Source organism: Aotus nancymaae, unplaced genomic scaffold (assembly GCF_030222135.1).
Source record: "Aotus nancymaae isolate 86718 unplaced genomic scaffold, 86718_ANA_hifiasm-v0.15.2.pri h1tg000041l, whole genome shotgun sequence".
Classification (NCBI taxonomy): Eukaryota; Metazoa; Chordata; class Mammalia; order Primates; family Aotidae; genus Aotus; species Aotus nancymaae.
The window spans coordinates 8,600,007-8,623,774 of NW_026988455.1; the positions used below are offsets into that span (position 1 = coordinate 8,600,007).

Genomic DNA, 23,768 nt, shown 5'->3' on the forward strand with positions numbered 1-23,768 from the left:
ACGGAGTTTTGCTCTAGTTGTCCAGGCTGGTGTGCAGTGGCGTGATCTTGGCTCATTGAAACCTGGGTGGGTTCAAGTGATTCTCCTGCCTCTGCCTCCTGAGTAGCTGGGATTACAGGCATGTGTCACCATGCCCAGCTAATTTTTGTATTTTTAGTAGAGACAGGGCTTCTCCATGTTGGTCAGGCTGGTCTCGAACTCCCGACCACATGTGATCCGCCTGCCTCAGCCTCCCAAAGTGCTGGGATTACAGGCATGAGCCACTGCGGCCAGCCCAGAGGGATCTTGATAATTGAGGAACACCAAACAACTTGCCAACCATGAGTCCCAAATCACAGCTATGAAAGTGCTTTACAGTTTATAAAGTGATTTCATAGCGAAAAATGAGTTTGTTCCTCAAAACAACTGTGAAAGTTAGGGCAGCAATTTAAACGTGTCCATGGAATAGATGAGGACACTGACTGAGGCCCAGAGTGACAGAGGAATTCCATAGCCAATCAGAACCCACACTTGAATACAGGTCATTCCATTTGCCCCTGATAACTGGGAATTGCCTTGGGAGCAGATGCTGATGGAACACAGAACAGGCAGATTTTGATAGGAAGGCAGATGGATGAGGGTGAAGGGTTCTGAAGAAGGAGGTGGATGGCAGAGCTTGGCTAGAGGGGAGCAGGAGTCCCCAGGGCATCAAGGATCTGGATGGGGGAAAGGGTGGCCTGGCAGCAGGGAGACATGGAGGCTGAGCTCTGGGAGCCAGAGCCTGAGTTCTCTTCAGGCCCTGTCCTGAAGCCTGAGGGGCTGGAGTGGACTTCTCCTCTAGGCTCAGTCTGCCCTTTCCTCTCTGAGGGCCTGCCAGCAGTCCTGAGAGGCACTCAGGGCATCTTGTGAGCCTGTCAGCACTGACCTTGTCATGAGGATCATGACTGCTCCTCATGCGACCTCAGATGAGTCAGGAGGGGAAGCAGGCAAGAAGGGCTTCCGGGGGATTCCCAGGATGCAGACAGCTTGGGGCCCTAGGGGAAAGAGCCTGAGGCTCTTCAAGGCTGGGCTGTGAAGCCACCCTCCTCCCAGGTTCGAGGCACAGTCAAAATATCCTCAAACCTAATTCGATTTCTGACTTGCCAAGTGACAGCAGTGTGACATTGGGGCATAAAGGCTGCTGACAGTGGGGAAATGCCTGGCCCAGTGCCAAGCAGGCTGTGGGTGGCCCTAGAAGAATGAGCAGCATAACCACAGCAAGACCCCCAGGCTCTGGGCACAGAGACACCCCTTTATCAAGACGACTACTACTTTATTTACTGGTAAATTTAATTGAATTTTGAAAACTACAAAATCTGGATACAATTGGATTGTTGTATTTGTTGTAATTGTCGGATATAATTACATATACATGCTATAAAAGAAAAGAGAACTAGACAAGAGTTCTTAATCTGGTATCTAAGGGAACCCTAAAGATCAAAGGATAGAGTTCAAGGAGTCTAAAAATTTGGAAGAGAAAAAAATGCATCTTTATTTTCACTAATTTCTACCTGAATTTTAGCATTCTCTTCAATGATGAATGTAGGCAACAAACCACAGCAGTATTAGCAGGACTCGTGATGATGTCACTAACAATTACAGATATTTTCAAATCATATTACAGTTTTTGAAGGCATTTCAAAATATGGTTTACACTTATCACATTTCAAAATTACAGCAGTTATTGGACCTATTGTTAGCTCTTGATATTTCATGCATTAATTAGGAAGCACTATCTAGTACTATGTCAAAAATTTATTTATTTTTAATTGTTTGATGACCACTGGTTTTCTTTGTAAGCCTATGCTAGTTTATTTTGTGCATTTCAGAACATTATTCTGAGAAAGGGTATGCAAGTTTTACCAGATGACAAAGGAGGCCATGGCATACACAAAAGAGATTAAGAACTCTGATCTAGGTCTTCTCAGCAGTATTTTAGGACATACTGACATTTAAAAATTGGATTGTGGCTGGGTGCAATGGCTTAAACCTATAATCCCATCACTTTGGGAGGCCAAGGCAGACAGATTGCTTTAGCCCAGGAGTTTGAGACCAGCCTGGGCAACATGGCAAAACCTCATCTCTCCAAAAATTATAAAAGATTAGCTAGGCATAGTGGCATGTACCTGTAGTCCCAGTTACTCAGGAGACTGGGGTGAGAGGATTGCCTTGAGCCCATGAAGTTGAGGCTGCAGTGGGCCATGATCATCTCACTGCACTCCAGCCTGGGTGACAGAGTGAGACCCTGATACAAAAAAAAGGATTCTGATTTTTTTTTTTTTTGTGAGACAGAGTTTCACTCTGTCGCCCAGGCTGGAGTGCAGTGGTGTGATCTTGGCTCACTGCAACCTCCACCTCCCAGGTTCAAGTGATTCTTCTGCCTCAGCCTCCTGAGTAGCTGGGACTACAGGTGCCCACCACCATGCCTAGCTAATTTGTGTATTTTTAGTAGAGATGGGTTTCACCATATTGGCCAGGCTAGTCTCAAACTCCTGACCTTGTGATCTGCCTGTCTTGGCCTCCCAAAGTGCTGATCTGATTATTTCACTTAATTGCATAGAATTCAACTCTTTAACATCCCTGGACAGTGAGCAATCCACAACTCAGTTGAAAAGTGTTCCCTTCCAAGAGGCATGTACATTGTTTAACTTAAAACCTGCATGCTTTTCTTCATACTTATGTCTAATCATCATAATTAGACAATGTCATAAGAAGAATGGTTAAAGGACTATTCTGGTCAAGGGTTTTTTGGCCAGAAAAAAAAGCTGGCAGTAGAGGGCTGGGGGAGAGGACACAAGACAGCAGTCTTGTTTTTACGAAGGGCGGCCCTTACATTCCTGTGCGCAGATCTGGAAACCCGACAAGGACTCATGGTTGGAAATCAGGGCTCCAGGCGAATGTCCATATAGCCTCTCTTCTCTCTTTCAGCCTCTTCTTCCGGGGCCCTGGGTCCTCCTGCTGGCTCCCCTCCCTCCTATGGAGATGTGCTCTGGGAGAAAGGCCATGAGGAAGGAGCTGCTGGTGAGGACGGCATGGCTGACCCAAAGCGGAGCTGGTTGAGATGCTGGCCAGGGCACTGCCCACATGTGTGGTTGAGGACCCATTGCCACACCCACCTGAGTCTCAGTCTCCTCAGCTATAAAATGGGGACAATGATATCTGCTCTTAGTTGGCAGGGACTAAATGAGATGGTAAATGAGAAAATATTTGTGGTACAAGGTCAGAAGGATCAAAAACTCACTCACACTTAGGTACAGGTGACTGATAATGCTTCAAGGGTAGCTTTTGCCAGGAGGCTAAGCTATGTAAATAGAAATAACTATTTCTAGGCCGGGTGGGGTGGCTCACGCCTGTAATCCCAACACTTCGGGAGGCTGACGCAGGCAGATCACAAGGTCAGGAGATTGAGACCATCGTGGCTAATACAGTGAAACTCCATTACTACTAAAAATACAAAAAAAATTAGCCAGGCATGGTGGCGTGCACCTTTAGTGCCAGCTACTCAGGAGGCTGAGGCAGGAGAATTGCTTGAACCTGGAAGGTGGAGGTTGCAGTGAGCTGAGATCACGCCACTGCACTCCAGCCTGGGCAACAGAGCAAGAATCTGTAAAAAAACCAAAAAAAGCCCAAAAAAACCCAAAAAACTACTTCTATGTAAATTAGGGATCAAGTCTAGGTCAAAGGACCAACTTTCTTTTCCAGTGGTGAACTCCACCGTCGCATGGATGGAAGAAATAGCACAGGTTCAGAATCAAACACTGCTGGGATTTGTTGAAATAGATGCTCAGTGCCACAAAGAAAAATTAGCACTGAGACAAAGGATCTTTCAGCAATGCAATTTTTACTTCCTGGACTGCAGGAAGGGTACTCTTACCAGTCATTTTGCCATGAGAGTACAATGAACAAAGGAAAACACACAAATTTATTTCTTATACATTTGGGATTGTCCTTACTGCTGTGTTTGATCTCCATTGGCTGGAGCCAGACCTTACAATATAAACTAAAACCTGATTGATTGGCTAACGACTTAAAACTTTTCTAAACAGGTAAAAGCCATGGAGAGCTGGGACATGCCTGTGAGCATGTCCAGCACAGATATTTTGGTTAAAGTACAAGGACATAAGATGTACTACATGCCTGTAAGCATGGCATGTTTAACAGCTACATAGAATAGGGCTTAATGAAGTTTACAAGAAAGGGAACTTTAAAAAGGGACTTTTCTACTTCCCACAGATTGAATCCTGGCTCCTCCACGCCCTACATCTGGCCTTAAGCAAGATGGTTCACTTCTTTGAGACTCACTTTATCATCTGTTAAGTGGGGATAATAACAGGACACACCCCCAGTGCTGTTGCGAAGATTAAATAAAATCCTGTGTGAAGAGTACTCAGCCTAGAGGTATGGAAACAATCACCTCAAAAATGTTTATTAGGCCAGGGGTGGTGGTTCACACCTATAATCCCAACACTTTGTGGGGCCAAGGCAGGAGGACTGCTTGAGCCCAGGAGTTTGAAACTGGCCTGGGCAACCTATCTCTACAAAAAGTAAAAAAAAAAAAAAAGAGCCAGGCACGGTGGTGCATACCTGTAGTTCCAGCTACTCAGGAGGTTGAGGTAGGAGGATCGCTTGAGTATAGGAGGTTGAGGCTATAGTGAGCCATGATATCGCCACTGCACCCCAGCCTGGGTGACAGAGCAAGACTGTCTCAAAAAAAAAAAAAAAAAAAGAGGTTATTGATGAATATGATCATGATTACTCAATATCCAAGTCCTACTGAGTGAGTGAATGGGCCATGAGTAATAAGATGGGCTGGGCGGCCCCAAGGGCTAGTGTAGTAAGGGGGCTGCAGGTAGATGGAGCCCCCTCCAAACCCTTCCCCCACCACAGGGTTCCTCCTGACAGGGAAGACACTGCCCCACAGGCCCTTTGTGTCAGGCCTTAGAGTGGGTGCACTCGACCTCCATAATGGCTTCCCCTTCTGGAGCTGACCCCAGACTGCAGGGTCAGCTGGCAAGAGCCCTGGCTGGGCTCTGTGATCTCTTTCAGTCCCTGGGCTCAGGAAGCTGGCTGGCTGCCAGACCTGATGCTCAGCTGCATGGTACTGGCCCCTTTGGCCAGGCCTGGAGGCCCAGGAGGGAAGGCCCCAGAGTACAGCTGCCTCCTCAGGGAGCCCCAGAGTCTCCCTCTTGTCAGACAATGGCTCCTCAGACAATGAGCAAGGCTGAAACTGAGCCGGACAGAGGAGAATAGGAACTGGGACCTAAAACGAGGAGCTAAAACTGAGAGAAGAAGGGTACCCATGCAGGCCAAGTGGGGAGCTTCAAGACCTCCTCAGAGCTGACTGCAGGTGTCCAGGGGCTGCAGCTCACACTTCTGAGCCCCCTACAGGGCTGCCCTTCCTCCTTCTGACACACATACACACCACGGCCCAGAGTTGCATGACCCCTAGAACAGTGGTCCCAAACTTTTTGGCACCAGAGACTGGTTTCTACTTTTTCCATGGACCTGGGGGTCAGGGGTGGGGTATAGTTTCCTCAGGCATTCGATTCTCCTAAGGAGTGCACAGGCCAGGCACAGTGTCTCATGCCTGTAATCCCAGCACTTTGGGAGGCTGAGGTCAAGAGAGCGAGACCATCCTGGCCAACATGGTGCAACCCTGTCTCTACTAAAAATACAAAAATTAGCCAGGTGTGGTGGTGTATGCCTATAATCCCAGCTACTTGGGAGGCTGAGGCAGGAGAATTGCTTGAACCTGGGAGGCAGAGGTTGCGGTGAGCCGAGATCGCACCATTGCACTCCAGCCTGGGCAACAAGAGTGAAACTCCATCTCAAAAAAAAAAAAAAAAAAAAAAAAAAGGAGTGCATAAAACCTAGATCCTTCACAAGCACAGTTCACAATAGGGTTCCCACTCCTATGAAAATCTAAGGCAGCTGTTGATCTGACAGGAGGCAGAGCTCAGGCAGTAATGATCACTAGCTGGACGCTCATCTCCTGCTGTACGGCATGGGGTTTGGGGACCCCTGCCCTAGTGGGACCAGATAGGAGGGGCCACCTCAGGAATCACCCTGTGTTTGCAAAAGGTGGCCAGAGGTTCCTATTTATTACCGCTGACCAAGGGGCTTCCAGTACTGTTTCTAAAGTTTCAAACATTCAGCATCACTTTCCAGATTTTTGCTATTTAAACTATTATCCACTTAATATTTTTCTTTAAATCAACTCCTTTTAAAACTTAGCCTAGTCGTGTCCAGATATGGTAGCTGACGTCTATAATCCCAGCACTTTGGGAGGCCAAGGTGGGTGGATTGCTTGAGCTCAGGAGTTTGAGACCAACCTGGGCAACATGGCAAAACCCGGTCTCTAAGAAAAATTCAAAAATTAACTGGGCATGGTGGTGTATGCCTGTGGTCCCAGCTACTTGGGAGACTGAAGTAGGAGGATCACCGGATCCTGGGAAGTTGAGGCTGCAGTGAGCTGTGATTGCATCATTGCACTCCAGCCTAGGTGATAGAACAAGACCGTCTCAAAATAATAATAATAATAATAATAACAATAATAATAATAAAGAAATAAACAGGCCGGATGTGGTGGCTCACCCCTGAATCTCAGTACTTTGGGGGGCCAAGGAGGGCAGATCACTTGAGGTCAGGAGTTTGAGACTAGTCCGGTCAACATGGCAAAACCCCATCTCTACTAAAAATACAAAAATTAGCTGGGCATGGTGGCAAGCACCTGTAATTCTACCTACTTAGGAGGTTGAGCAGGAGAATTGCTTAAACCCAGAGGTTGCAGTGAGCCACAATCTTGTGTCTGGGTGACAGAGCAAGACTCTGTCTCAAAAAATAAAAATATGCTTGAGAAAATGCTGACACAAAAAAATAAAAACTAAAAATAAGTAAAAAACAAACAAAAAACTTAGCCTGGTCACAGGGCATAATTTCTGTGAAATCATGAATTTGATGAGTTAATTATTTTTGTCCTGACTTATATTTGGATCAATATATTATTAAAGTAATGATAATAATTTTATTTTTAAAAATTTTAAGTATTTATTTATTTTAGAGACAGGAGCTTGCTCTGTTGCCAGAGCTGGTGTGCAGTGGTGCAATCATAGTTTACTGCAGCCTTGAACTCCTGAGCTCAAGCAATTCTCTCGCATCAGCCTCCCAAGTAGCTGGGACTACAGGCATACCCCACCATACCCGGCTAAGTTTTAAAATACTTTTGTAGAGATAAGGTCCTGATCTCAAGCAATCCTTCTGCCTTGGCTTCCCCAGAGTGTTGGGATTTTAGGTGTGAGTCACCATGCCCGGCTGTAATAATAATCTTAAAACCAATTCATCCACATACCACCTAAACTCTCCTTGTGGATTGCGTATTTATTTTTCAATTAAAAATTTATGTTTAAAAAAAATTTTTTTTTTTTTTAAGACAGTCTCCCTCGGTCGCCTAGGCTGCAGTGCAGTGGCGTGATCTCAGCTCACTGAAACCTCTGCCTCCTGGGTTAAGAAATTCTCCTGCCTCAGCCTCCTGAATAGCTAGGATTACAGGCATGTGCCACCATGCCTGGCTAATTTTTGTATTTTTAGTAGAGATGAGGTTTCACTATGTTGGCCAGGCTGGTCTCGAACTCCTGACCTCAGGTGATCCACCCACCTTGGCCTCCCAAAGTGCTGGGATTACAGGCATGAGCCACTGTGCCCAGCCTAATTTTTAAATTTTTTAATGGGGTCTCTCTATGTTGCTCAGGCTGGCCTTGATCTCCTGGGCTTGAGCAATTCTGCCTTAGCCTCCCAAGTAGCTGGGACTATAGGCATAGGCTACTGTAGTCTGGCTCTAGGTTTTTAAATTCATCTTGTGGTCCACGTTTTGGGAAACTATTCAGAGGAGAGAATGAAGATTTTGAAGATTATACCATATAGGTCTCACTACTTTCTAGCTGTGTTACCTTGAGAAAGTAATTTACCTCTCTGGACTTCAATTTTCTCTTCTGTAAAATGGGATTCTTTCACAGTTGTGGTGGGAATGGGAGTGAGTACTGGGGATGGCCCTGGCCGTGGTAGCTTTCCTCCTCCTGGATCATCCCTCCATCCCAGCAGAGTAACTTTGCCTGGAAGCCTGTTCTCCCTAGCTCTCTTCCTAACCACAGGGAGTGATTTCATTTCAGAGTATCTAACTCTAAAGCCATGCTGGGAGGAGGTGAGTACTTCTTTGCTACCTGTCCTGGAGTCGACCAACCCAGGGGGAAGAGCCTCCTGGTGTCCAGCCTAAGTCCCCTTGCTGCACTGTCAGCTCCTGCTCTTGTGTTCTGTCCTCAGTGGATGTGGGAATTAGTTAGAGACCCTCCTCAGAGGGGCAGCCTGATGATGTGGAAAGGCTTTTAGGATGCTGGGTTCAATTCTGGCACTGCCACTGTGTTGCTGTATGCCCTTGAGTAAGTAGTCAATGACTCTCTCTGGGTGTGGGTTTGCTCATCTGTAAAATGAGGAGGCCAGTTTTGACTGTGAACCCAGCCCTCTTCCTAACTTCCCCTCTCCCACTGCAGATGGGATGGGTAGAAGGGACAGGGGCTCCTGCCTTTTCCTGTTGAGCAACTAATTTGTGTTTCTCTTCTGGTCAAGAATGTGGGAACTGGGAGGGAGCGGGGCAGTGTGGGATGGTGGAGAAGAGGAAGTTGCTGATGAAAGTGGGAGACTGGCTGCCACTAAGCCCTTCCCCACTGGAAACTCCATCCCTGTCCCCTCCCCCAGACAATCTCAGGAAAGGGTCTAGATGTTTCCACAGTGGTCTGGGAAGGGCTAAACCAACGTAGGGTGGGTGACATGCGTGGTCTCTCCCTCTGGAGAGTGCACTCTGGATACTAATCTGGGTCTCCAAAAAGGAGGAAGGGTCAGGGGTCATTTGGTCTCATCTTCCTTCCTGCTTTTAGAGAAAGGAAACCAGAGAGCTATGGTGACTTGCTTATGTCATGCAGCGAGTTGACAGCACAGTGGGACATGAACTTGGAGTCCTGAATGTGCAGTCCCGACCTTGCTCCCTGCACTGCTCAGGAAAGACATTCTTCCTGCTCTGCCTTCCCACTTCTCCTCCCAGGCTCCTGTGTTCCTCACAGGGAGATCTAGAGCTTCTGTAAAGAAATGCTCTAATTGATTCTTAACAGGAAGTGAGGGCTTTTTCACTTTGAGTTGACAACCACAGCAGCTACACACACACACACACACACACACACACACACACACACACACACACAGTGTTATGGTTTAAATATCTGTCCCCTCTGAAACTCAAGTTGAAACTTAATCCCCAAAGTGGCAGCAGTGAAAGGTGGGACCTTCAAGAGGTGATTGAGTCATGAGGACTCTGCCCTCATGAATAGATTAATTCATTCATGGATTAATGGATTAATGGGTTCATGGATTAATGGGTTATCTCGGGAATGGGGCTGTTGGCTTTATGAGAAGAGGAAGAGAGATCGGAGCTAACATGCTCAGCCCCCTTACCATGTGATGCCCTGCCGGGCCTCAGGACTGTGCAGAGTCCCCACCAGCAAGAAGGACCTCACGAGGTGCAGTCCTTCAACCTTGGACGTCTCAGCCTCCACCACTGTAAGAAAGAATTCCTTTTCTTTATAAATACCCAGTTTCAGGTATTCTGTTACAAATAACAGAAAACAGACGAAGACACACACACCCGAAGTTTGTACACAACCATGTGCACACACAGTCACCTGCCCATACTCCTACACATTCAGGCACCCAGCTGGGAACGCAGTGTGCATTTCTGTCTACTCATTTGGAAGGAGATACCCATTTGGAAGCTTCCAGCTTGTGCCCTTTGACCTGCCTTACATTTTGATAGCAAAGGATGGATTTGAGGGGGAGGAGCAGAGGCCACAATACCAGGCAGGTGCCTCATCCAATGGCTGCACTGCAGGGATTCAATGGGCCACAAAGGCCTCCACCTCCTAGGCTGGGCCTCATGGCTGAGACCCATCACTTTCGGGCCTAGAGGGGCTACTCTCCGTCCAACAGGGCTGACTGACAAGGAAACCACCAATGTGTCATTGGGGCCCAATCCCGAGTAGCTGGGATTACAGGTGCGCACCACCACGCCTGGCTAATTTGTTTTGTATTTTTAGTAGAGATGGGGTTTCACCCTGTTGGCCAGGCTGGTCTCAAACTCCTGACCTCAGGTGATCTGCCCACTTCGGCCTCCTCTGGGATTACAGGTATGAGCCACCACACCCAGCCAGACAAAAGTTTGTTGCATGAATGTCTTGCCCCTCACACCCACCCAGCCTGCCTCACCTTTCCTTCTTCTTGGTGCCCTGGCTGTGGCCACAGCACTTTCCTAGGAGGAGGCCTATGCTGGCACAGAAGGAACTCTATGAAGGAGTCAGGACCCCCAACTCGGCTTCCGTGAGTTTGCTATGTGACCTCAGGCCAGTCACCTCCCTTCTCCTGGCCTGGGTTTCCACACCTGCACACGGGTACATAACCTCAGCTGCCTTGCTTCTGACATGAGAGCCAAATTAGAAAAGGTGAGAAGCTGGTAGCAAAGCAGTAAAAAAAAGGCCTTCAGCGGCCGGGAGCGGTGGTTCACGCCTGTAATCCCAGAATTTTGGGAGGCCGAGGTGGGTGGATCACCTGAGGTCAGGAGTTCGAGACCAGCCTCACCAACATGGTGAAACCCTGTCCCTACTAAAAAAAAAAATTAGCCCAGTGAGGTGGCGTGCGCCTGTAATCCCAGCTACTCTGGAGGCTGAGGCGGGAGAATTGCTTGAATCCATCTGGGAGGCAGAGGTTGCGCTGAGCCGAGACGGGCCATTGCACTCCAACCTGGGCAACAGAGCGAGACTCTGTCTAAAAAAAAAAAAAGCCTTCAGCACTGAAGCCGGGGAGGAAACCGCTGGTGAATCTATTGCTGAGAACTGTGAAGACCCCGCCCCAGAGGATCCGCTTTTGAAGAGGGACCCAGGGGGATGCGTAGGGGGAAACTGCCTTCCTCTTCCCTCAGTGGAAAGGGCTTTGCTCATGTCGCTGTAAGCCGAAGCTATTTTTATGTAGTACCACTGCGATTATGACAGGGCCTCTTCCTGAAGGGGAAGGGTGGGGAGGAGACCTGAGTCATCAGCGGGGCGTTTGGTCCCACAGGCTGACACAGGCAGCGTGTGGAAACCAGGCCCGAGCCCGGCCTTCCGCAGGTAGAGGCCCCAGAGAGGGGAAGGGGCCGACCACCTGCTTCCGAGCCGTTCTCGGGCTCGGGCAGCCATTGGGCTGAGAGCCTGTCAATCAGGGTTGATTCTCCAATGAGCTGTGAGCTGGTCCTCCTGGAGGAATTCGAGGAGGCTGGAAAGGGGGCTCCGCGCGCGCTTCCGTCTCAGTGCGGGCTTGGCTGGCTGCACTCGCCGGGCTCTAGTGTGTGCCCCACGCCGTGTTTAAAAGCCCTACTTGTGCCATTTTATTGAACTCTTTCTGCCCCCCAAGTAGAGACAGTTTACCTCCATTTTCTAGATAGGGCACCGGGGGCTCCGCTGCACTCCTGACGGGACTGAGTGCAGGGCTGAGGGAGGCAACAGGAAGAATGAGTATTCTCTTTACTGGAAGGGCAGGGAAAGCCTTCCCTTAGAAGGTGACATTTGAGCTGGGCCCTAAACAATGAACAGGATTTAGCTGTCTTGAGGAGTGGGGGGGAGAGGGAAGGGCACGTGACCCGGAAGGGATGCAGCGTGGGCAAAGGCAGGAGAGTGTGCATGGCTCGTTTGGGGGTGTCAAGTAGGTCGGGGGGCTGGGCGGGGCGGGGCCGCGGGGCATAGGTAGGGGAGGGCCTGGCATGACAGGCTAAGGGGTGTGGGCTCCTTGGTGTTCCCTCAGAGCTGTGCGGGCCCTGGGTATCCTCCCAGAGGTGTGGCCCTGCAGAGAGAGGGGAGGGAGCCCACATGGGGAGGTGAGCGGAAGGGGTGGCCTGTCAGGTGGGTTTCCTGCCCCGGAGCTTGAGCTCAGGCAGTGGCTGCCCTGCCCCGCCGCCACCCTCCTCTGCTGCCTCCTTCGGGCGCCAGCACTTTTGCAAACAGTACTTCCTTCAATCCTCACAGTCATCTGCAAGGTGAATATTACCACCTCTATTTCATGGGGAGGAAACAGGTTTAGCGAGGTTAGAGGAGCTGCCCCAGGTCACACAGCCCCTCTCCACACTCTTCAACAAAAGAATCCTCACTGAGCCCTGCTGTCAGTCAAGGGAACAACCAACAACCTCCTTCCTTCGGAGAAACAGGGACTCCGAGGCTGCAACCCAGCTGTAATCATCTGCCTCCAGGTACCCTCAGCACAGACTTAGATGTTAAATATGGATGGCTCCTTAGAGATCATTTTGTCCTCTTTACATACCACAGATGGGGAAACTGAGGCCTAGAAAGGAAGAGACTTGCTTGGGGCTCCACAAATGGACCTAGAGGTGATTGCTCAGCCTCTTTTGAGCCAGGGTCTCTCACTGGGGTCCAGCCCAGCTGGGAAGTTGAGCAAAGAGGGATACATGGGTTACAGTTCAAGGACTGGGGGTGCCTTGGGGCTTCTAGGAGGTCAGAACCAAAAAGCACTCAGCCCTTTAACCCCACTCCAGAGCTTCAGACTATTCCTTCTCAAGACACTTTACTGCCATCTGCCTGAAAAGTATGCTAATAAATATGCAAATTTTGGTGACTTGGGACTGGTGTCCTCTGGGTTTTGCAGGGCACAATTTGCAGATTTGTAAGTGATCACCCAGCCCCGAAGATGAGTGAGGTCTCTGGCAACTCCCTTTCTCCTTCCCTTCTCTGTCTCTCTCTTCTTCTTGTCCTCTCACAGAGTCAGGGACCAGGGGTTGGCGGGGAGGGGATTTCCTACCAGGGTGGGAGAAAGAGCGGGGAAGGAAGTAGGGTAGGAGGAGGGGGTGTGTGGAGGACAACAGAGGGAAAGGGTAGAACCTATTTCTGCTCTCAGAAACCGAAACCAAAAGTCCTGGCAGGAGTTAATATGAGAGGCAGGTTTGTAGCGAAAGGCTGACGGCAAAGCCTTCACATCTGAGGACAGCAGCCCCGTTCAGAGACACCCTGGCTGCAACCTTGGTGTCACTTAGACCAGGCCTTGCCTTTCATGCTGACAAGGAGCATGCAAAGCCAGAGTCTGTTCTCTCTGGGGATACCAAAGCCCCTTCCAGACCTTACAGTGCCCAGCACTGCTGCTAGGATCATTACTGGAAAGGGGAAGGGGCACTACCTCAAGTCATCAAGTCATCTAATAGCCCGAGAGTGGGGGACCCTTTGTCTTGGCTGGTCTGTGTGGACGTGCACATGCCCACGAGGTGAGGCTAGGGGCAGCTGGCATCTGTGTGCCCAGCATAATGGGGACCCTCTTTCCCCAAGTCAAACTTAGGACATGTGGAGTAACACAGATTTTGTAATCCACCTGGCTGTGAGAGGTCATTTAGGTACCACAATATTGGACTCTTCGGGGCGCATCATACTCTATTACAACAGTGGGACAAAATGTTTGCAACCTGGACTTATCTTTGTTTGTTTGTTTGTTTTTTGAGACAGAGTTTTGCTTTTGTTGCCCAGGCTGGAGTGCAGTGGCCTGATCTTGGCTGACCGCAACCTCCACCTCCTGGGTTGAAGCGATTCTCCCGCCTCAGCCTCCCAAGTAGCTGGGATTACAGGCATGCGCCACCACGCCTGGCTAATTTTGTATTTTTAGTAGAGACGAGGTTTCTCCATGTTGGCCAGCCTGGTCTCAAACTCTCAACTTCAGGTGATCTGCCTGCCTCAGCCTCCCCAAGTGCTGAGATTACAGGCGTGAGCCACCACGCCCAGCCTATTAAGCATTTTCTATGAGGTAGGCCACAGGCTCAGTAGTGCTCCATGGCAACCTGTGAAGGAAGGAGAATCAGTCCATTTTACAGATGGGGTTTCTCCATGTTGGTCAGGCTGGTCTCGAACTCCAGACCTCAGGTGATCCACCTGCCTTGGCCTCCCAAAGTGCTGGGATTACAGGCATGAGCTATCATGCCCGGCTCTGGACTTGTCTTTTAAAATTCAGATTGTGTGTCCACTATTTCTTGTGAACTTTTTGATTCAACCATCCAATTGTGTACTCGGAACCCAGATGCCACCCTCCCTTGAGGCTTGCTGGGTCCTGTGTAGGGATAGACTCTGCTCCCAGGGGCTGTGGCTCTCAGTTCCGGACTGGCAGCCCTTTGAGCAGCTGAAACTGTGTTTAATTCATCTTTGTATCTCCCATGATGACAGAAGCCTCCTGTCCCCTCAGAAGTTCTCAGAGTATAAGTTTCTGGCTTCTCCATTCATCCTTCTGAGGGTTGACATACCTGTGCTGGCCTCACAGAGTCAGGGAAGAATGGGGAGCATGCAGGGGGAGGTGAACTGATGGGTCAGGGCACGTGGGAACCTGGCTCCACCATTTCCCAGCCCTGAGGCCTTGGACAAGTTACATTTCTGAGCCTTGGTTTCTTCATCCGCAAATGGGGATGATTTAAATAGCTGACTTTTACTGAGCATGTTCTCTGGGTCAGGCACTGCATTAAGTGTATTGCATGCAGACTTATTCAGAAAGCATTTATGAGGGGCTCCAATGTGTAAGGAACACCACAGCATCAGAAGGAGAGGCTTGAAGAAGATAGGTGACTGGCCAAGGTCACATGCAGGTAAAGGAGTGGCAGAACTTGTACCCCAGAACCCACTCTTTTTTTTTTTTTCTTGAGACAGAGTCTTGCTCTGTCGCCCAGGCTGGAGTGCAGTGGTGCAATCTCGGCTCACCACAACCGCCACCTCCCGGATTCAAGCGATTCTCCTGCCTCAGCCTCCTGAGTAGCTGGGATTGCAGGTATGTGCCACCATGCCTGGCTAATTTCATATTTTTAGTAGAGATAGGGTTTCTCCATGTGAGTCAGGCTGGTCTCAAACTCTCGATCTCAGGTGATCTGCCCACCTTGGCCTCCCAAAGTGCTGGGATTATAGGCATGAGCCATCCCGCCTGGCCTCCAGAGCCCACCCTTATAACGTGCCCTCTGTATTGGACGGCCCCAGCAGGCCCGAGAGGACTGGCCAGTGGAGAGCTCAGCACGGAGTCAGCTGGGGAAGACTGCTCTGTGGTGGTGCTATTCTCAGTGGAGGCCAGGCCCAGCTGGCCTAGAAGGAGCTCGAAGCCTGAATTCAGGGTGTGGAGTAATAAGAGTCCAGCCCCACACAGGATGCCATGGGAGGAGGCCCTTCAAACTGGGATTCTGAAAGAACATATCCAATAGGAGGGGCCAGGGCTGCCCTGACGAAGGGGTGTGGGCTACCCCTAGAGCAGCCTCTTTACTTGTGGCTTCAACTGCCCTTACAGAAGGCTGGGGCCTGAGAAGAAGCCAGCCAAGACAGTAGTGGAGGAGGAAGCTGGTCACATTCAGGTCTGGCTGACTCACAGGATCCGGGCTGAAGGATACAGGTCTGGGAGTGCCCCAGAAAATATCTCACTGATATGGGTACAGTCCTAATTTACTGGACTGCCTCTGGGGATTAGGCATAGCCTCCCTTCCCAGTGCTCCAGGGGCTGAATCCACTTCCCCACCCCTACCAGTGACCTCAGGCAGATGGTCCCAAGCAGAGAAAGCTGTGATTTGCTCAAAGGACCCTTCTTGGCAGAAGCTGGCAGACCTCTAGGCCAGCCAGAGGAGATAGGCCTGCAGTGCACAGCCCCCAGGACTGGACATGTATACACACAGCACCCAGAGGGACAGGATGTGAGGGCCAGGCTGGGCAGATGCAGGGAAGCCTTGAAGCCACCCATGCTTTTCTCCCCTACACCCCAAGTCATCAGTCAGCCCTGTTGGCTCCGGCTCCACAGCACCAGCCTCTTCTGGTTCCTTTCCCACTGTCTTTTGAGGCTTCCCCTTCATCAGCCTCCCTGCTTCTACCCTAGACCCATAGTCTGTTCTCAACACAGCAGCCAGAGTGATAGTGTTAAAGATCATATCACTTCTGGGTTCAAAGCCTCCCAGTGTACCCTCATCCACTCCAACTTCACTCAGAGCAAATGCTAAGACATACCTCTTGGACACTATTTCCTACTCCCTTCCCCCTTCCTCACTCTGCAACAGCCACTTCGGCTTTCTTGCTTTTCTTCAAATAGCTCAGGTGCACCCTCCTACCTCCAGGCCTTTGCACTGGCAGTTCCCTCTGCCCTGAACACTCTTCTCTTAGATATCTGCATGGCATACCCCCTTACTCTCTTCCAGCCTGACCAGATGTCACTGTATTTCTCAACACTCAAATTAGCGTTATTTAAGGACGATTTTCAAAGGTATGGACAGGCTGTAAGGAAACCCCAAGGGAAAGGGCAGTGCCCAGGCCCAGTAGCATGGGGCATCTTTGCCACTCCCAGGTCTGGCAGGAGGATGAGGAGGAGGGAAAGACATGGCTGGTGGAATAGGAAGGAGAGAATTGTGGGAGAGGGCCAACTGACAGGAGCTGTGACCCACAAGGAGGGAGCCAGGGGGATAAACACCTCCCTGGCCTGTCTCAGCTCTCCTGTGAAGCTCATTGGCTGAATCCAGCCAGAGCCAGGATGTAGCCCTTCAGGTCAGCCTTCCCTGGGGATCTGGAGGGCAAATGGAAGTTCCCTAGCACAGTTGCTTTCTTGGGAAATGTGACTGCTCCCCACCCCCAGCTCCCAAGTCCTCTTACCTTGCCCTATTTTTTCCCCATGGCACTTATCTTGTAACATATTTACATATTTATTATGGTTATTTTTATTGTTTGTAAGCTCCAGGATGGTAAAATTTTCAGTCTCTTTTATTTTTTGTTGTGCCCCAAGTATCTAGAACACTTACTGGCACATTGATGACAATCAGTAATTGTTGAATAAATGAATGCCTACTCAATCTCTCTGGGCACTTTAGGGAAAGCCTTTGGTGCCCAGCGGGGCCCCTGCTTGGGGAAGGAGTGGGTAGGTGCTGCAGACTGGGGTTCCAGGATTGGAGAGAAGCCAGCAGAGACCCAGCTGGGAAGGAAGGAGAGCCTGCAGGGCTGTGTCCACAGCAGCCTCCCATTCTTGTGGCTCCCACTGCAGATCCCTGCCGCTCCCCAAGGCTGTGACTTTGAGACTGGTAGGATTTTCCTTGGCAAATGCATCATTCTGCTCAGTCTCTCCAACAAGGCACCGCTCTGTGAAATCTGCTACCTCATGAATTAGCTCTTTGAAGCACATCTGGCTCCTTTCCTGGGCTTCTAAGGAATGTTTTCTTCAAGGAGTCCTGGACTCACCCTGCAATGAAAAATCCAGGAGTTGTAGTCTTGGGGGCTGTGTTCTAGGCCTCCCTGATGAGGCCTTGGGTTCCCAGGTACAGGGCATTGTGGGGCTTGTCTGACCCCAGGGCTGCCCTTGGTGTACTCTTGGGCATCTTCTCTCAAAAGTCCCCAGGAATGCTGGGGACTCCCTGAGATGGCACACCATCATCCCTTCACTAAGCCTCGATGCCCTGTGGGAGTGAAGACCCAAAACAATGCAAGGCAACGCAATTGTACTCCAATTGTAAGGTTGTGGATTTTCTTTAATGGATCTATAAACTGAAAGTGATTTGAATTAAAAAAAATAGGATTTGAGGAGAGAGCCTTGGAAAATGATATTAATCTTAATCTGGAAAAATAAACATTCAAGAATAGCAGGAAAATTCTGAAAAATGACAGAAACACACTACCTAAACTCCAGAAGTCTTAAAGTAAAAGGTTGATAATGGACATGTACAAATTTAAAACCCAAATTGAGAAAACTGTCAAAAAAACAAAGTCAAAAGGCCACACACTGTGGAAAACTATTTGTAACATAATATCAGATATTTTTTATCTTTTTAATATATACATTTTATAAATCAATATTAAAAAGTCCAATAAAATTTTTAAATGGATAAAATATATAGACGATTCACAAGAAAAAATAAAATTTAATGAACAGCAAATACATAAAAAGATACTTACCTTCACCCATAACTAAAGAAATGCATGGCAAAATAACAGTGAAATACAGTACCATTTTCAGCTGCCAGATCAGCACGAATTGAAGTGTTTTACAATGTATAGTGTTGGTGAGGAGGGTGTGGGAAAAGATAATCTAGTGCATCATTGGTGGGAATGTAAATTGAACAATATATTGGGGGGCAATTTGGAAATAATTATTATGGTAGAGTAAAAGTGGTCACAAGTTCTCTGATATGCCTTCCATGGAGAGGTAGGGTCTATGTCCCCTTTTCTTGAATTTGAGTTGGACCCTGAATTCTTTGGTCAATAAAATACAGCAAGTGATACTGTCCCAGTTGCAAGTGTATCCCTTAGATTGTCCAGCAGTTTCCATATCCTCCCTCTTGGAAGCCAACTACCTGGTTACATGACCTGTGTTATCTGACATTCACATGCTGTGAAAAGCCCAAACCATGTGGGGAATCCCTACAGGATATGACACCATATGTTGAAAGAGCAGTCAAAGAGCACTGAGTTCCAGTCATATGAATGATGAAGCCATCTTGGAAGAGAATCACAGATGAACCATCCACTGAGCCCTTCCCAAATCCCTGACCCACAAAATCATGAACAAAATAAAATGGTTGTTTTGAGCACTAAATTTTGAGGTAGTTATATAGCAATAGATATCTGGAACACCTATTCAAATTTAAATTTACCCATTTAACAGCAATTGCACTTTTATGAATCTAAGCTAGTGAAATAGTTGTACATGTGCACACACACACACACAGTTCATTACAGCACTGTTTATAATAGCATAAGACTGGACATAATCTCTATGTCTATCACTAGGGTGATAGCTAAATGAATTCTAGTATATCTAGCTGATGATATACAGTATGCCAGCTGAAATTCTGAGACAAGAATAAGTCCCATCTGAGGTCCTGTGAGCCTAGGGTGATATAACACAGTGGTTAATGGCATAGAACCTGGCTTTGCCATTTATGATCTATGTGACTTTGGGAAAATCACCTCTCTATACCACAATTTTGTCATCTGTAAGCTGTGGAGGATAATCATAATACCTACTTCAGAGGGCTGTGGTGAAAAACAAGTTAATATGACAGTATGATATATATCTGTGCTATATGTATTTTGAAGATTTGAAGGGCTTGGGATTTTTGATTTTTTAATTTTTTTTTATTTTTTGGGTTTTTTAAATTGAGTTGGACCAGACTTTTAATATCTTAAAATAATTGCAAAGCACAGCATCTGCCAGATTATCATCTGGAGACAGAAAGGAAAACTTAATTGATAAAGATGTGAAGATACTGACAGGAGAATGTTTTTAAAGAAATGGACTCATACTGTTCTTCCTGTTCTGACTCTTGCTGTCCCTTAGAGATTCTTCCTACCTCAGCAAATGCAGACCCACTCATTTCTTTTTAACAGCTGTTCAGCATTGGATTGTATGATTTTATAATCATGCATCACAGTTTATTTTGTTATTCCCTATTGATGGGCCCTTGGGCTGTTTCCAGTTGTTTGCTATAGTTACAAAACAAATCACAGTAGATATCCTTGCATCTTTACATAATTACTGCAATTATTTCTATGGTATAGATTCCTAGAAATGGAGTTGTTGACATGAAAGGTATGTACATTTAAAAAATTCTCAGCCTGACCAACATGGAGAAACCCTGTCTCTACTAAAAATACAAAAAAAAAAAAAAAAAAAAAACAATAACCTGGTGTGGTGTCACAGACCTGTAATCCCAGCTAATCCGGGAAGGTGGAGGCAGGAGTATCCCTTGAACTTGGAAGGCAAAGATTGTGGTGAGCCGAGATCTTGTCATTGCATTCCAGCCTGGTCAACAAGAGCAAAATTCCATCTAAAAAACAAAATATCTGAAATTCTGATAGCTATTGTCAAACTGTTTCAATATCTGGTCCCACCTTTCCCTCCATTGCTTTTTGTTTTCATAACATTGCTATTTTTACTGTTTTTTTTTTTTTTTTTTTTAATTATCATTTTGCCATATCTTAACAGGCTGAGTTTTGAATGAGTACAGGGACGAATTAGCTACCACATCTGCCTTGAAAAGTTCACAGTTGGCCAGGCCCTGTGGCTCACACCTGTAACCCCAACACTTTGGGAGGCTGAGGTGAGAGGATCATTTGAGCCCAGGAGTTGGAGACCAGCCTGGGCAACATAGGGAAACCTCATTTCTGACAAAAAACAACAACAACAACAAAAAAACGGTTAGCTGAGTGTGTGTTGGAACATGCCTGTGGTCCCAGCTACCTGGGAGCCTGAGGTGGGAGGATCACTTGAGTCCTGGAGATAAGTCTGTGATAGGCCATGGTCTTGCCACTGTACTGCATTCTAGCCTGGGTGACACAGTAAGACCTTGTCTCAAAAATAAATAAATAAAAAAGTTCACAGTATGGCAGGGATTGGGGTTGGGAGAATGCTTTAGTTGGGGCTGGAGGAAGGGATGACAGCTGCAAAACAGTTACTTGCATCTGGGCCAGGGATACCACAGAAGCCTTGACCATGGGTTCTGGAAACCCTCAGGAAAGGGGCATTTTGAGTTTGGAGCAATCTGGGAGGCCTCTACAGAAGAGGTTTCCTGCCTAGTCTTTGTAGTGGTTACAGAGCACTTTCTAGAACAACGACTGTTTTAATTCTCACAATAGCCCTTTGCATTAGGTAGTGTTATTGTTTGCACCTTCCAGATGAGGAAACAAGTCTGGAGGATGAAGATCTTGCCCAACTCCAGCCTCCCAGCTCTTAAGTGTCGTTTCCATTTTTCTTTTCCTTGCTTCCCAAGCATCTCTCCCTGACCCCCAACCTCCTGTCCTCTACCTTGAGCCTCACTGACTGGGCTGGCAGAGCCCTGGGCAGGGGGCATGCTCAAGGACACTGCACATGGCTGTGCTACCTTCTTACAGAGGTCACACATCTGGTGCATTGGGCTTTCACAACAGGCTGGACCCTGTCCCTGCTCTGGGACCCAGATCATAGAAGCTGCCTCACCCCTCAACTCAGCAATGCCAGGTCATCACATCCTTCTCCAGGCAAATGCCTCCCTCCCATCTGCCTGTTAATCTAAAAAAACCACAGGAACAGAAAACCAAATACCGTGTGTTCTCACTTATAAGTGTAAGCTAAATGATAAGAACTCATGGACACAAAGAAGGAAACAACACACACTGGGGCCTACTAGAGGGTGGAGGGTAGGAGGAGGGAGAGAAGCAGGAAATATCACTACTGGGTACTAGGCTTAGTACCTGGGTGACAAAATAACCTGTACAACAAACCCCCATGATACAAGTTTACCTGTGTAACAAATCTGCACATATACCCCTGAACCTAAAACAAAAGTTAAAAAAGGGCCAGGCACGGTGGCTCACACCTGTAATCTGAGCACTTTGGGAGGCCGAAGCAGGTGGATCACTTGAGGTCAGGAGTTTGAGAACAGCTTGACCAACATGGTGAAAGCCTGTCTCTACTAAAAATACAAAAATTAGCCGGGCGTGGTGGCGTGTGCCTGTAATCCCAGATACTCAGGAGGCTCAGGCAGGAGAATTACTTGAACCTGGGAGGCGGAGGTTGCAGTCAGCTGAGATCATGCGACTGCACTCCAGCCTAAGCGACAGAGTGAGACTCTGTTTCAAAAAAAAAAAAAAAAAAAAAAAGGTGGGGGGACCAGGTGTGGTGGCTCAGGCCTGTAATCCCAGCACTTTGGGAGGTCGAGGCGGGCAGATCACAAGGTCAGGAGATGGAGACCATCCTGGACAACATGGTGAAATCCTGTTTCTACTAAAAATACAAAAATTAGCTGGGCATGGCCAGGCACTGTGGCTCACGTCTGTAATCTCAGCACTTTGGGAGGCCGAGGTGGGCGGATCACAATGTCAGTAGTTCGAGACCAGCCTGACCAAAATGGTGAAAACCCATCTCTGCTAAAAATACAAAAATTAGCTGGGCATGGTGGTGTGTGCTTGTAATCCCAGCTACTCGGGAGGCTGAGGCAGGAGAATTGCTTGACCCCAGGAGGCGGAGGTTGCAGTGATCCCAGATCCCACCAGTGCACTTCAGCCTGATGATAGAGCTAGACTCCATTTCAAAAAAAAAAAAATTAGCTGGGCGTGGTGGCACGTGCCTGTCCCAGCTACTCAGGAGGCTGAGGCAGGAGAATTGCTCAAACCGCGGAGGCGGAGGTTGCAGTGGGCAGAGATCATGCCACTGCACTCCATCCTGGAGACAGAGCAAGATTCCGTCTTAAAAAAAAAAAAAAAAAAAGGCCTTTAGAAGTTCATTTGGGTTAAACATTGATCCCTTCCTGCAGCTTTTCAAAATGCTCATTCCTCTAACGGGAATCCTTAGTAACTCCCTACTTTCTTTGCGAAAGTTATTGCATCTTTTCCCTCATTAGAAAGGCCCGAGGCTGTCTGGGAAGTAAACTGCCACTTAACCCCACATTTACTTACATCCTTGCCATGGCGCCTCTTCCGCTCTCACCCTGCTCCCATGGCACAAGTCCTTAGCCTAGCATTCAAGTACCCTCACTGGCAATCTTGGCGGGGGAGGGTGGTCTCCGAAAATAGTACAGCAGAAAGCCCAGCGTGGAGGAGCCAGTTGGGAGACTCAGCATGTGGGTATTCTGCTTCCCTGCGCGGAGCCTCCTCTGTCATCGGCGATCCAGCCCATCCCAGGTTAGACTGCAGTCTGTAACCCCTAGCCTCTCCCTCCTCGCTCCCTTCTGGCCTTCGTCACTGTCGTGCCCGTAGTGGGGACAGATCGTGGATGCGCACACCGGAGGGAATTACGGTATTGACCGACAGCTGCTCTTCGCTGGCTCTGGCTCCCTCGCGTGTCGACAACCGGAACTGCAGCGAGGCCAGAGGCCTCTGCCCGCTTCCTTCGGGGTTCGGGGAGGACTCTAAACGTGAAAAGCCAGGCTCAGGGAAACCGGCTAGTCCCACTCCTAGTCCCTCTCACCTGGGTCCTCTGCGTCAGATTACATGCTTGCGCTATTTTTTCTTTTCTTTCTTTAAAATTTTTTTGTAGAGACAGTGGGTGTGTGTGCGTATGTGTGCGTGAGGGTGTCTCACCATTTTGCCCAGGCTGGTCTCGAACTCTTGGGCTCAAGCGGTCCACCTGCCTTGGTCTCCCAAAGTGCTGGGACTACAGGCGTGAGCTACCACGCCCAGCCCGTTTGAGCTGTTTTCTGAGCCTTTCTGCCAAATGCCTTTTTTTCCTGGCGAGAAAGTTGCTCCCTAGAATCCGGGTGTCTCAGAGGACTGGCCCGGTTGTTGGACCTCACCTGCAGCCGTGGCCTGACCCGGGACCCAGCACGGGGTTCAGCGCCATGGAAATCACCTGTTTCTCCTTTGGAGCGAGTCACACCTGGATGCCATTCTCAATTCTCCACACCTTGCTGTATGTCCCTAAGTAAAATCTAACCTCTCTGAGCCTCACGTGCCTCCTCTTTAAAATGGAGCTTTCATATTTTAGCATTTGCATCACAGAGTTGTCAGTACGATTACATGGGATAGTACAGGTTGCAGGTGGAGAGCCAGAGGATAATCATCACCACCACACTAGGGCACCCACCCATTGTGTGCCTGGGACTGCTCTAGGCATTTTGAAATAACCCTCTTAAAAACGTATCATCTAGCCGCTCGCGGTGGCTCACGCTTGTAATCTCAGCACTTTGGGAGGCCGAGGTGGGTAGATCAAGAGGGCAGGAGTTC

The 23,768-nt window shown here is 48.5% G+C and overlaps 1 long non-coding RNA gene across 1 annotated transcript; it reads right to left on the bottom strand.

Moving 5' to 3' along the window:
- Positions 1–16,823: 16,823 nt before the first annotated feature.
- On the bottom strand, positions 16,824–22,760 carry LOC110567253 (uncharacterized). The gene is made up of 2 exons (XR_002477691.2): positions 22,503–22,760; positions 16,824–17,313 (listed from the first exon to the last, which is right to left on the bottom strand). It is a non-coding gene; the product is annotated as an uncharacterized LOC110567253 (long non-coding RNA).
- Between the last annotated feature and the right edge of the window lie 1,008 nt (positions 22,761–23,768).